The sequence below is a fragment of the Bombina bombina genome, chromosome 9 (genome assembly GCF_027579735.1).
Source record: "Bombina bombina isolate aBomBom1 chromosome 9, aBomBom1.pri, whole genome shotgun sequence".
Classification (NCBI taxonomy): Eukaryota; Metazoa; Chordata; class Amphibia; order Anura; family Bombinatoridae; genus Bombina; species Bombina bombina.
The window spans coordinates 217,247,171-217,263,046 of NC_069507.1; positions in this window are offsets into that span (position 1 = coordinate 217,247,171).

Below are 15,876 nucleotides of genomic sequence, written 5' to 3' on the forward strand. Positions count from 1 at the left end.
AGCTTTTTACAGCTATACTGCATCACTTTCAAGTGTTTAAACATTTGGGTATTATGGCCCTTTAATTGAGATTCAAGTCAAGGCATACAAGCAATACTGAACAGATAGATGATTTCCAAATATGTAATCAATGCTAACAAAACAATATAGACATATAATGTTTATATGGCACTTTACAGAATTATTAGTGGACATAACTCTTGCCTTTCAAACTGTATGACTTCTAAATGATATACGGGGCCACTTTTGGACCCCATAACACTTAAAAAATTACAAAGTTGTAGAAGGCGTCTAAGAACAATATGAGACCACTTTTGGGTCCCAAATGGTGAAACTCGTTATATTTTGTGATATTTAATAAACTATACAATCCAACCAGTAGGTTAGCAAAAAATAGTAATGAATATTAGGTCTATAGGGTCAGTCTTGGATCCTCAACAAGAACATATATATAGTAGATCTGGACTATGTAAAACTATAGGCGACAGTGCAGCACAAGATAATATTAAATTAGGAACATAATTTGTGGTATAAACAGACCATTAGAATATAGAAGTCAGCTTACACAACTACAGTTATATAATGCTTCACAAAGATGTATGTATAACCAAAAATCATATAATGCTATTTTCAGCAAAAAATATATCTACTAGAAATATAAATATTTAACATGCAAGTTCATCTAAGAGCCTGAGACACTGAACATACAAATTGTAAAATAGCTATAGTCTTTATGTAACTGAGTGTAAAACTAGGTGGGTACAATAAAAGGGATTACGACATATGGTCAATTTTAAATCATAATCTAAAGAAACCTGAGCTCCTGTAAAATGTAATGGAATATAGTGATCTACTGATGGGATATGGGAGATGTTAGGAGTATATTCAAAATGGGAGTAGGGAGATTATGGGTAACAATAAAATGCTATGGGCTGTCACCTATCAGACTTATAAGAAGTTAGCCTGCACAATATACAATAGTAAATAATCTCTAAAGGACTCTGTACTAGTATCCTGTGACAGTAACAGATACAGATTTCTTGAATAAAGGCACCAATATTCTAAAGACGTAAACCTTAAGTGCTGTTTGGAGGATGTATCCTCAGAACCCATTCAGGCAAACTTTTGAAGGTATGGTAAGAACCAACTAAGGGGGACAGTTTTCACACATTAACATCCAACAATATTATACATATTAACGTCCATCAATATTAAGCTGCAAGTTTGGGAGCACAAATAGGATCCAATGACCGGAGGAGATTAACTGCGCTGCTATCATGAAGATCTGCATATACGATCATCTAGTAGTGTAAACAGTCTGATAATGAAGGTGTAAGCTATATCCTGTCTGAAAGTTACAGAGAGTTTTCTAGGACATAACAACTTATTAGGCTCCTAGGACTAAAACCTGCATGAATGTTGCTGTGTTCGTATAACCTCTTACTGTATTATTACTTAAAGGGACAGTAAACCTTAAAAATAATGTTATATAATTCTGCACATAGTGCAGAATTATATAACATTATTTAGGTGCTATAGCCATAAAACCCTTTTTTACCTTTTAAAATGTAAAAATGACAGCGCTTTTACAGACCCGCTCTCTGCTCTCTGCTGAGCGGGTCTGTAATATTTAGTCAGCGCATCGGGCCAGCTTTATAGTCACAGCCCGGCCCGACCGCACCATAGCACTAAGTGCAGAGAGCAGAGAGCGGGTCTGTAAAAGCGCTGTCATTTTTACATTTTAAAAGGTAAAAAAGGGTTTTATGGCTATAGCACCTAAATAATGTTATATAATTCTGCACTATGTGCAGAATTATATAACATTATTTTTAAGGTTTACTGTCCCTTTAAGTTCCAGCCTTGCGAGATAGGCATTAGTCCCTGTAGTCAGGTTAGTCAGGTTATATTTAGCCCACTCCTGACCGTTCTAGCATGTGGAGCCACAGATGAAAGGTAAGGGGACTGCATTTCCATGCGCACCTTTTAAGATCCATATAGCAGGTGGTAGCTGGGTGTCATCTGTCAGCTTGCAAGCTGCACTCCTCCTCTAGTCTCTGCAGGTAGTCAGCGAAGATACATTCCCAGGAGTACGCGGGTAAGTGAGGGCACCAACCTCTTGCAGGAGGGCTAATGTAGGTGCATTATGATCGTTGTATCCTGTTAAGCCCCGAGTTTCTGGGATAGCATTATGTAATAGAAAGTGTGGCGTTGATCCATATCGGACTCCTCCAAGTGCGATCTGCATGACCTCTCCCCTATGTTTTTTCGCAGTGCTGCAGGGTCTGCGGTCCGGGGTCCTCCATGGTAGCTGTAAGAGTGCCGTAGCTTGGGCCTGTTAACGCGGGGATTGCTGCTGTTTTGTCGCAGCTTCAGGAACATATGGTGCGGTTTCTGTGGCAGCAATGTACACTCCCTGCCATTCCTTCACCTCGTGTTGACCAGAAGTAGTTTTGATCTCTGCGCCACTGCCGTCAGTCACGGCATCACTCTCTACTTTCAGGTAAGTCTCCTTACGATAGCTAGGTAGGTTTACTGCTTGCAAGTGCTCCCCTGATTACACGTGGCAGCCGAAGTCAGTTCGGAATGCCCCCTCTATGTGGTCACATAGCTGGATCCTGTAGGTCTCCAAGAGTGAACTCAGAGTAGCAATAAACTGTGCATTCTCCGTTGTTTGCATTATGGTTTGATAGTAGTGAAGTTTTTCAGTGATATTACACTGAATACCCGGCGTACAAGATACTGGGGAGGTGTTGAGAGCCTCTCACTGTGGAGCCTGCCATAGGCCTCAACGTTCTGGATCAGTTATTCAGAGTGAAATTCCCCAATATTGTGGTACCATTCAATTCAGCTTGATGCATATTCCTTAGGTATCAGGGTGAGGTAGATGGAAGAAACTCTTAAACAAAGATAAAAGGCATATTATCAGCGTTTCACTCAGAGCAACTAATATTGCAACCATTCAAGGTGCTGCCCAGAGACACCCAAAAAGTTTAATTTTTGATTATATGGTCACTTTATGTATCACTATATATAAATAATTTATTTTTTATATTTAAACATTTCAATTAAATTCTAAAATAACATAATCACACAAATAAGTTAATGTGTTTTTGTAAATACATTACTGGACACAAATCTATACACACAAACATATACAAATGCATACACCTATACCCACGTATACATACACATATGCATACACCTATACCCACACAAACATGCACATATGCATATACCTATACCCATATAAACATACACATATGCATACACCTATACCCACACATACACATATGCATACACCTATGCCCACACAAACATACACATATGCATACACCTATACCCACACATACACATATGCATACACCTATACCCACACAAACATGCACATATGCATACACCTATACCCACACAAACATGCACATATGCATACACCTATACCCATATAAACATACACATATGCATACACCTATACCCACACAAACATGCACATATGCATACACCTATACCCATATAAACATACACATATGCATACACCTATACCCACACATACACATATGCATACACCTATGCCCACACAAACATACACATATGCATACACCTATACCCACACAAACATTCACATATGCATACAACTAAACCTACACAAACATACACATATGCATACATCTATACCCAAACAATCACATATGCATACCACCTATACCCACACAAACATGCACATATGCATACACCTATACCCATACAAACATACACATATGCATACACCTATACCCACACAAACATACACATATGCATACATCTATACCCACACAAACATACACATATGCATACATCTATACCCACACAAACATACACATATGTATACACCTATACCCACACAAACATACACATATGCATACACCTATACCCACACAAGCATACACATATGCATACAACTAAACCTACACAAACATACACATATGCATACATCTATACCCACACAAACATACACATATGCATACATCTATACCCACACAAACATACACATATGCATACATCTATACCCACACAAACATACACATATGCATACATCTATACCCACACAAACATACACATATGCATACATCTATACCTACACAAACATACACATATGCATACACCTATACCCACACAAACATACACATATGCATACACCTTTACCCACACAAACATGCACATATGCATACACCTATACCCACACAAACATACACATATGCATACACCTATACCCACACAAACATGCACATATGCATACACCTATACCCACACATACACATATGCATACACCTATACCCACACAAACATACACATATGCATACACTAATACCCACACAAACATACACATATGCATACAACTCTACCTACACAAACATACACATATGCATACACCTATACCCACACAAACATACACATATGCATACCCCTATACCCACACAAACATACAAAAATGCATACACCTATACCCACACAAACATATACATATGCATACACCTATACCCACACAAACATACACATATGCATACACCTACACCCACACAAATATACAAATATGCATACACCTATACATACACAAACATACACATATGCATAAACCTATACCCACACAAACATACACATATGCATACACCTATACCCACACAAACATAAAAATATGCATACACCTATACCAACACAATCATACATATATGCATACAACTATACCTGCACAAACATACACATATGCATACACCTATACCCACACAAACATACACATATGTATACACCTATACCCACACAAATATACACATATGCATACACCTATACCCACACAAACATACACATATGCATACACCTATACCCACACAAACATACACAGATGCATAAACCTATACCCACACAAACATACACATATGCATAAACCTATACCCACACAAACATGCACATATACATACACCTATACCCACACAAACATACACATATGCATAAACCTATACCCACACAAACATACACATATACATACACCTATACCCATACAAACATGCACATATGCATACACCTATACCTACAAAAAGATGCACATATGCATACACCTATACCCACACAAACATGAACATATGCATACATCTATACCTACAAAAACATACACATATGCATACACCTATACCCACACAAACATGCACATATGCAATTATGCATACACCTATACCTATACAAAAACATACACATATGCATACATCTATACCTACACAAACATACACATATGCATACACCTATACCCACACATACACATATGCATACACCTATACCCACATATACACATATGCATACACCTATACCCACACATTCACATATGCAAACACCTATACCCACACAAACATACACATGTGCATACACCTATACCCACACAAACATACACATATGCAATTATGCATACACCTATACCTATACAAAAACATGCACATATGCATACACCTATACCCACGCAAACATGCACATATGCAATTATGCATACACCTATACCTATACAAAAACATGCACATATGCATACACCTTTACCCACACAAACATACACATATGCATACACCTATACCTACACAAACATACACATATGCATATGACTATACCTACACAAACATACACATATGCATACGACTACACCTACACAAACATACACATATGCATACGACTACACCTACACAAACATACACATATGCATACACCTATACCCACAGAAACATACACATATGCATATGACTATACCTACACAAACATACACATATGCATACGACTACACCTACACAAACATACACATATGCATACGACTACACCTACACAAACATACACATATGCATACACCTATACCCACATAAACATACACATATGCATACACCTATAAATACACAAACACACACATATGCATGCACCTATACCCACACAAAAATACAAAAATGCATACACCTATACCCACACAAACATACACATATGCATACACCTATACCCACACAAACATACACATATGCATACACCTACACCCACACAAACATACACATATGCATACACCTACACCCACACAAACATACACATATGCATACACCTATACCTACACAAACATACACATATGCATACATCTATACCCACACAAACATACAAATATGCATACACCTATACCCACACAAACATACAAATATGCATACACCTATACCAACACAATCATACATATATGCCTACAACTATACCTGCACATGCATACACCTATACCCACACAAACATACACATATGCATACACCTATACCCACACAAACATACACATATGCATAAACCTATTCCCACACAAACATACACATATGCATAAACCTATACCCACACAAGCATACACATATGCATACACCTATACCCATACAAACATGCACATATGCCTACATCTTTACGCAAACAAACATACACATATGCATACACCTATACCCACACAAACATACACATATGCATACACCTATACCCACACAAACATACACATATGCATAAACCTATTCCCACACAAAGATACACAAATGCATAAACCTATACCCACACAAGCATACACATATGCATACACCTATACCCATACAAACATGCACATATGCCTACATCTTTACGCAAACAAACATACACATATGCATAAACCTATACCCACACAAACATACACATATACATACACCTATACCCATACAAACATGCACATATGCCTACATCTTTACGCAAACAAACATACACATATGCATACACCTATACCTACAAAAACATGCACATATGCATACACCTATACCAACACAAACATGAACATATGCATACACCTATACCTACAAAAACATACACATATGCATACACCTATACCCACACAAACATACACATATACATATACCTATACCCATACAAACATGCAAATATGCCTCCATCTTTACCCACACAAACATACACATATGCAATTATGCATACACCTATACCTATACACAAACATACACATATGCATACACCTATACCCACACAAACATGCACATGTGCATACATCTATACCTACACAAACATACACATATGCATACACCTACACCCACACATACACATATGCAAACACCTATACCCACACAAACATACACATGTGCATACATCTATACCCACACAAACATACACATATGCATACACCTATACCCACACATTCACATGTGCAAACACCTATACCCACACAAACATACACATGTGCATACATCTATACCTACACAAAAATACACTTATGCATACACCTATACCCACACATTCACATATGCAAACACCTATACCCACACAAACATACACATGTGCATACACCTATACCCACACAAACATACACATATGCATACAACTATACCCACACAAACATACACATATGCATACACCTATACCCACACAAACATACACATATGCATACACCTATACCCACACAAACATACACATGTGCATACACCTATACCCACACAAACATACACATATGCATACACCTATACCCACACAAACATGCACATATGCATACACCTATACCCACACAAACATGCACATTTGCATACACCTACACCTACACAAACATACACATATGCATACACCTATATCCACACATACACATATGTATACACCTATACCTACACAAACATACACATATGCATACACCTATACCTACACAAACATACACATATGCATACACCTATACCTACACAAACATACATATATGCATAGACCTACACCCACACATACACATATGCATACACCTATACCTACACAAACATACACATATGCATACACCTATACCCACACAAACATACACATATGCATACACCTACACCCACACAAACATACACATATGCATACATCTATACCCACACAAACATACACATATGCATACATCTATACCCACACAAACATACAAATATGCATACACCTATACCCACACAAACATACAAATATGCATACACCTATACCAACACAATCATACATATATGCATACAACTATACCTGCACAAACATACACATATGCATACACCTATACCCACACAAACATACACATATGCATATACCTATACCCATACAAAAATACACATATGCATAAACCTATACCCACACAAGCATACACATATGCATAAACCTATACCCACACAAACATACACATATACATACACCTATACCCATACAAACATGCACATATGCAATTATGCATACACCTATACCTATACAAAAACATACACATATGCATACATCTATACCCACACAAACATGCACATATGCATACATCTATACCCACACATACACATATGCATACACCTATACCCACACATACACATATGCATACACCTATACCCACACAAACATACACATGTGCATACACCTATACCCACACAAACATGCACATATGCAATTATGCATACACCTATACCTATACAAAAACATGCACATATGCATACACCTATACCCACACAAACATGCACATATGCAATTATGCATACACCTATATCTATACAAAAACATGCACATATGCATACACATATACCCACACAAACATGCACATATGCATACATCTACACCCACACACACATGCACATATGCATACACCTATACCTACACAAACATACACATATGCATACACCTATACCTACATAAACATACACATATTCAAACATCTATACCCACACAAACATACACATATGCATACACCTATACCCACACAAACATACACATATGCATACACCTATACACACACAAACATACACATATGCATACATCTATACCCACACAAACATACACATATACATACACCTATACCCACACAAACATACACATATGCATACACCTATACCCACACATTCACATATGCATACCCCTATACCCACACAAACATACACATGTGCATACACCTATACCCACACAATCATACACATATGCATACAACTATACCCACACAAACATACACATATGCATACACCTATACCCACACAAACATGCACATATGCATGCATAGACCTATACCCACACAAACATAAACATATGCATACACCTATACCCACACAAACATGCACATATGCAACACCTATACTCACACAAACATGCACATATGCATACATCTATGCCCACACAAACATGCACATATGCATACATCTATGCCCACACAAACATGCACATATACATACACCTATACCCAGACCAACATACACATATGCATACACCTATACCCACACAAACATGCACATATGCATGCATACACCTATACCCACAGAAACATAAACATATGCATACACCTATACCCACACAAACATGCACATATGCAACACCTATACTCACACAAACATGCACATATGCATACATCTATGCCCACACAAACATGCACATATGCATACACCTATACCTACACAGACATACACATATGCATACACCCATACCTACACAAACATACACATATGCATACACTTATACCCACACATACAGAAATGCATACACCTATACCCACACAAACATGCACATATGCATACATCTATACCCACACAAACATGCACATATGCATACACCTATACCTACACAAACATACGCATATGCATACACCTATACCCACACAAACATACACATATGCATACACCTATACTCACACAAACATGCAAAAATGCATACATCTATACCTACACAAACATAAACATATGCATACACCTATACCCACACAAACATGCACATATGCATACACCTATACCTACACAAACATACACATATGCATTCACCTATACCCACACATAAACATATGCATACACCTATACCTACACAAACATAAACATATGCATACACCTATACCCACACAAACATGCACATATGCATACACCTATACCTACACAAACATACACATATGCATACACCTATACCCACACATAAACATATGCATACACCTATACCCACACAAACAAGCACATATGCATACACCTATACCTACACAAACATACAGATATGCATACACCTATACCTACACATGCATACACCTATACCTACACAAACATAAACATATGCATACACCTACACCCACACAAACATACACATATGCATACACTTATACCCACACAAACATACACATATGCATACACCTACACCCACACAAACATACACATATGCATACACTTATACCCACACAAACATACACATATGCATACACCTATACCTACACAAATATACACATATGCATTCATCCTATACCCACACAAACAAACACATATGCATACACCTATACCCACACACACATACACATATGCATACACCTATATCTACACAAACATACACATATGCATATACCTATACCCACACATACACATATGCATACACCTATACCCACACACACATACACATATGCATACACCTATACCCACACAAACATACACATTTGCATACACCTATACCTACACAAACATACACATATGCATACAACTACACCCACACAAACATACACATATGCATACACCTATAACCACACAAACATACACATATGCATACACCTACACCCACACATACACATATGCATACACCTATACCCACACATACACATATGCATACACCTATACCCACACATATACATATGCATACACCTACACCCACACAAACATACACATATGCATACACCTATACCCACACACATATGCATATACCTACACCCACACAAACATACACATATGCATACACCTATACCCACACATACACATATGCATACACCTATACCCACACACACATTCCCATATGCATACACCTATACCCACACAAACATACACATATGCATACACCTATACCCACACAAACATACACATATGCATACACCTATACCTTAGGTTTAGGGTTTAATAGCTTTAATATAGTGGTGGCGGTATAAGGGGGCAGGATAGGGGTTAATAAATGTAATGTAGGTGGCGGTGGGCTCCGGGAGCGGCGGTTTAGGAGTTAAAAATTGTATATTTGTGTTATGTCAGAAATCTTTTGTAAACATATTTACATGTCCCTAAATTCCTTTTTTTTTTGTTCTAAACAATGTTGTCTTTCATATCTCTGTGTTTATTTATACCACTATATGTATATAGTGTAAATGTATTATTATTCTGAGCAGGAATAATTGTGAATATAATGTAATCAGGGTATCATATGTATTTATTTGCAATCAATGGACATTTTAAGAGCTGGGCCAGTTTTCTCTCTGCACCTGTGTAACCCCTCCTGATTGCAGTCTAGTTTTAAACACCACCCCTTCACAGGTGTTATAAAATGGGCTGGCATATAAGATGACATTTCTTAACGAAAATGAAATTCAAGAGAAGGAAGAAAAACACTGAAAATAGCATGACAGTAAAGAGGTGATTTTAATTTCTGCTGTGTCTGAACCATGACAGTTTAATGTTAGGTAAACTATTCCTTTGAGCTACCATCTTAAGATTATATTGACTCAAACATCATTCGAATTTTAAAATCATAGTCTAAAATATTACATTGTGCCCTAATGTCATCATCAATGTTTAACTTTAATACTAATTTCACATATACAGTACATACTTTCAATTTATAATACACAATGTAACAAATGGCACTTACAAGTTCTGGTGAGTGATTGTTTGATTTAGAAAGAGTATACAATTTTAATAAAGTTTCTAATTTACTTATATTATCTAATATGCTTCATTCTCTTGCAGCATCGAACATAACCTTTCTGTGTTTTCAGACTCCCATTGATTTCTATGGCATTCGCAGCCTGAAGGGTGGCAGTTTGAACGATAGGTACGCTGCGTTTGGTCAAATAGAGTCGAATGTGAATTTGAAACATCTGGAATGACGCAAGCATTGATCTGCGTCGGATTGAGATTGCGGGAGCGTATTTTACATCACACATTTCAACATTTGACAATCTTGATGCTTTGTTAACTACAGCGGATCAATCTCGCGTTGAATTTAATGCGGGATTCCATTGTATTATCATTTGAAGCTTTGATAAATCTACCCCTAAGGCTAAACCCACTGAATTTTCAAAAGAAAAAGGGCGTGACTGTCCAGCACTGAAAAATCTCTCTCATTTATGTATGTGACGCAGAGACAAGCCCAGTGCAATATAGTGCTGCATGATACAAGAGTTTTGTTACACTTACACTTTGTGCATTGTGTTTTATATTACTATAAATTTGAGATTGGGTCCTTTAAGCATTTTTGCATTTAGGTTTTGCACTTTCTCATTTATATTTTAATACATTTAAATTTTGATCTAGCAGTGATTTTACACATTCTGATTATGCTTTAAAAGTTTCTGTGTTACTTTAATAACTTCATATCTTGTATATTTCTGTGTAGCTTTTACAAATAACATTGCACCTTGTATTTGATGTATTGCAAACTAAAACTGGCAGCTTCATAAAGGGGAAGGGACAGGGCTGAACAGGGGAGTATCCAGGGTATGTCTGAAGCTCTCTTACACAAGTTTTGTGACATTTTGTAAGCATTTTAAACAAACTGGTCTCACTGATTTGTCTCGCAATGCATATATACTCATATTAACAAATAAATATATATGTATATTAGCATATACATATATATTTACTGGGAACACATAGTTCTCATAGATTGCAATATAAAGGCACTTTTCAATGCCGGATTTCATCTAACACCCCCACTCCAACAAACTTTAAAGTCCCAAAACTGCCTAGTGCAGTAGTTTTTTTATTAAAACAAAAATGCTAAATTTTTATGGAGGACAACTGGCAACCCTAACTTCAATACCATAGCACACAGCAGGTCCATATTGCCTGTCTGCCCAGTGCCTACCAATACCTGCCCGGTGCCTATGTGCATTATAATGCTATTAGGGAAGAGGAAACGACATAGCACACAAAAGATCGATAGTGCCTGTCTGCCCAGTGCCTATCAGTACCTGCTTGCTGCCTCAGTGCATTATAATGCTATTAGGGAAGAGGAAATTACATAGCACATATTCATAGTGCATGTCTGCCCAGTGCCTACCAGTACCTGCCCAGTGCCTATGTGCATTATAATGTTATTAGGGAAGAGGAAATGACATAGCATATGTCCATAGTGCCTGCCCTTCAGAGCTGTACACATAATTCATACATAGAGGTTGATCACAAACTTACGCTCGTTTTCAGTAGATAATGATTTTTGAATGTCGGAGGGTATTGTTAGTATATTTGTGCAGCAATCACAAAATAGCTGTGTAGTTGTAGATAATACTCCTCAAGCACAACATTGTTATCTCCCCCAAAAAAATCCCATAAAATCGTACTGAGAATAATAAACTTTCATATGATGGACAAAGTTGTGATAATAGCAGATTTAGTGATGATATCACCAGGTGAAATGTCTGTATGTTGATTGATCGCATTTAATAGTGTTTAGTGATGCTAATAGGTGATGTGTGTAATTAACCTGTTGTGCTCCACAACAATAAAGATCTGTGTGTATGCCTCACTAAGGGGTTTGAACAGGGTTATTATGGGTACAGTGGGCAGCTGTGTTTTTTGAGTTATTGATTTATGCTCATTTTTAATATTGTAAAAGTGGTTATTATTAATGTTCTAAAGGGACATAAAAAAAACACACAATTTTAAACAATCTTCCAAAGTACTTATATTTTCAAATATACTTTATTGTCTTGGTATCCTTTGTTGAAAAGCATGCATAGGTAGGTTCAGGAGCAATAATGCGCTAGGAGCTAGCTGCTGATTAGTAGCTACACATAAGCCTCTCCTTATGCACCCAGTAGTGCATTGCTGCTCCTTTTACAAAGGATACCAAGAAAATGAAGCCAATTTGTTAATAGAAGTAAATTGAAAGTTTGTTTAAAATTGTATTCTCTATCTAAATGTGATCAGAAAAAACATTGGGTTTAAAGTCGCTGTAAGTTTAATTGATTAAGCAGGTAGAGTGTTTAGGCATGCACAGAGCCTATGCTACATTCAAACATTTTTGGGGTGCCTGGTAATCTGGGGTTTATCAAGTATTTTTTAGCTGAGGAACTCGATAATAACATTTATCAGACATTACCTGAGCAGATGACCTCAACATATTCATTGTTACTACAGCGGTTATTTTGATCTCCATTATGGTCACAATCCCAAAGGTAAGACTCATTTCCTTTGCAGCTGATATCAAACATCAGAATAGGTCCTCTTCCCTCACCAAATAAGTTGTCATACGTAAAATGCACTGCAGTACCACATCCTAACTGCCTGCATACAACATTTCTGATACGGTAAGGCCAATAATCACACACACTTCCCCAAATGCCGTTGTACAGAACTTCCACACGGCCAGAACATCTGGTCTTTCCATTCGTCAGCCGTAAACCCGACCACCCTAATACAGCAGAAAAAAATACATTTTGTTACAAAGCAGATTAACAGATAAGTTTTGTAAAGTTATATAAACTATTGAAAGTAACAAGGATTGTGCACAAATGTAGCAATACACTTCATCCATACTGGAAACATTTCTCAGCTCCCAATATAACTGACGTTTTACATTTGCTAACACAGATCTTTCAGAAATACATTTATTATAATATGATAATTAAATAGTGACCGCACCACCAATTATAGTCAAAAGTGCTCTGGCACGGGATGGAGTCTGGCCCTAGACTCAATAATAATTTAATCACAAAAAAATCCCAGCCAAAGAGTTCTGTTCAGATTTATTATTCTTATTTTTTGAGTATAATTCTGTATTTTATGACTAGGATTGTTTGGAGTATGGATATGTTTGGTGGATGGGGTATGTGTGGATATGAGTAAGCTCTCATCTTTTGTGTTTTTCTTTTCTATTATTTTTTGCATTTGTAATTAAATTTATTTCTAAGACTCTTTGGCTGGGATTTTTTGTGATTACATTTATTATGATATTATTATCAGAGTAAAGAATTTAGCTAATGTTGTCTGCTGCAGTCTTAGATAACTTTAATTGCAAGTGTGTCATTTCTATTTTAATCATCTATCTGTAATAAATTCTGTTTGCCGTGATTATCCAGTTATAGTAAAGAGTAATCACAATATCGCCGTTAATTATTTAACCAAACATCCCATATGTTATGTGTATAGAATATATTATTATTATTACCTGATGGTTCTGTAGTATACTGTTCTGTAGTATACGGTTTTGTAGTATACTGACTGTCATCTGCGATTGTGAGAAATAATATATATATATATATATATATATACACAGTCACATACACACACATAATATATCTATATATGCTGAATTTTCATATATATATATATACCAATAGTATAGGGCAGATTACAAGTAGAGTGCAAATTATCGCTTGTATGCAAATTATATTAGCGCTCCACTTTGCAATACCAGTGCACACTGCACAATAATATGTGCTGGTATTACAAGTTAGTGGCAATGCGAACGCGAGCTCACATTCACATTGCTAGAAAGCATTGCATACCAATACTATTAGCCAGATTACAAGTGAAGCACTAAATATTGCCCACATGTAAGCAATATTAGCACTCCACTTTGTAATACGAGTTCACCATAAAGTGCGCTGGTATTAAAAGTTAATCGCAATGCAAACGCGAGCTTGCATTCGCATTGCTAGGAAGCATATACTACAAAACAGTATCCTACAAGACTATAAGGTAATCAGAACCTCACGCAGCAAAGCGGGTAAGTCATGTAGCGATACGCGCAGCATTTTTCAATATATATGCTCATATACAGATATATTTATGTTTTAATTTGTCATGGTAGCAATAACCAGTTACTTGTAAAGGCTGGTTAATTATTGCGCTCCCACAAACAAGCAAATTTGCCCATTTGCGGGAGCGCAATAATTTTGCGCTACATTTGTAATCTAGAACT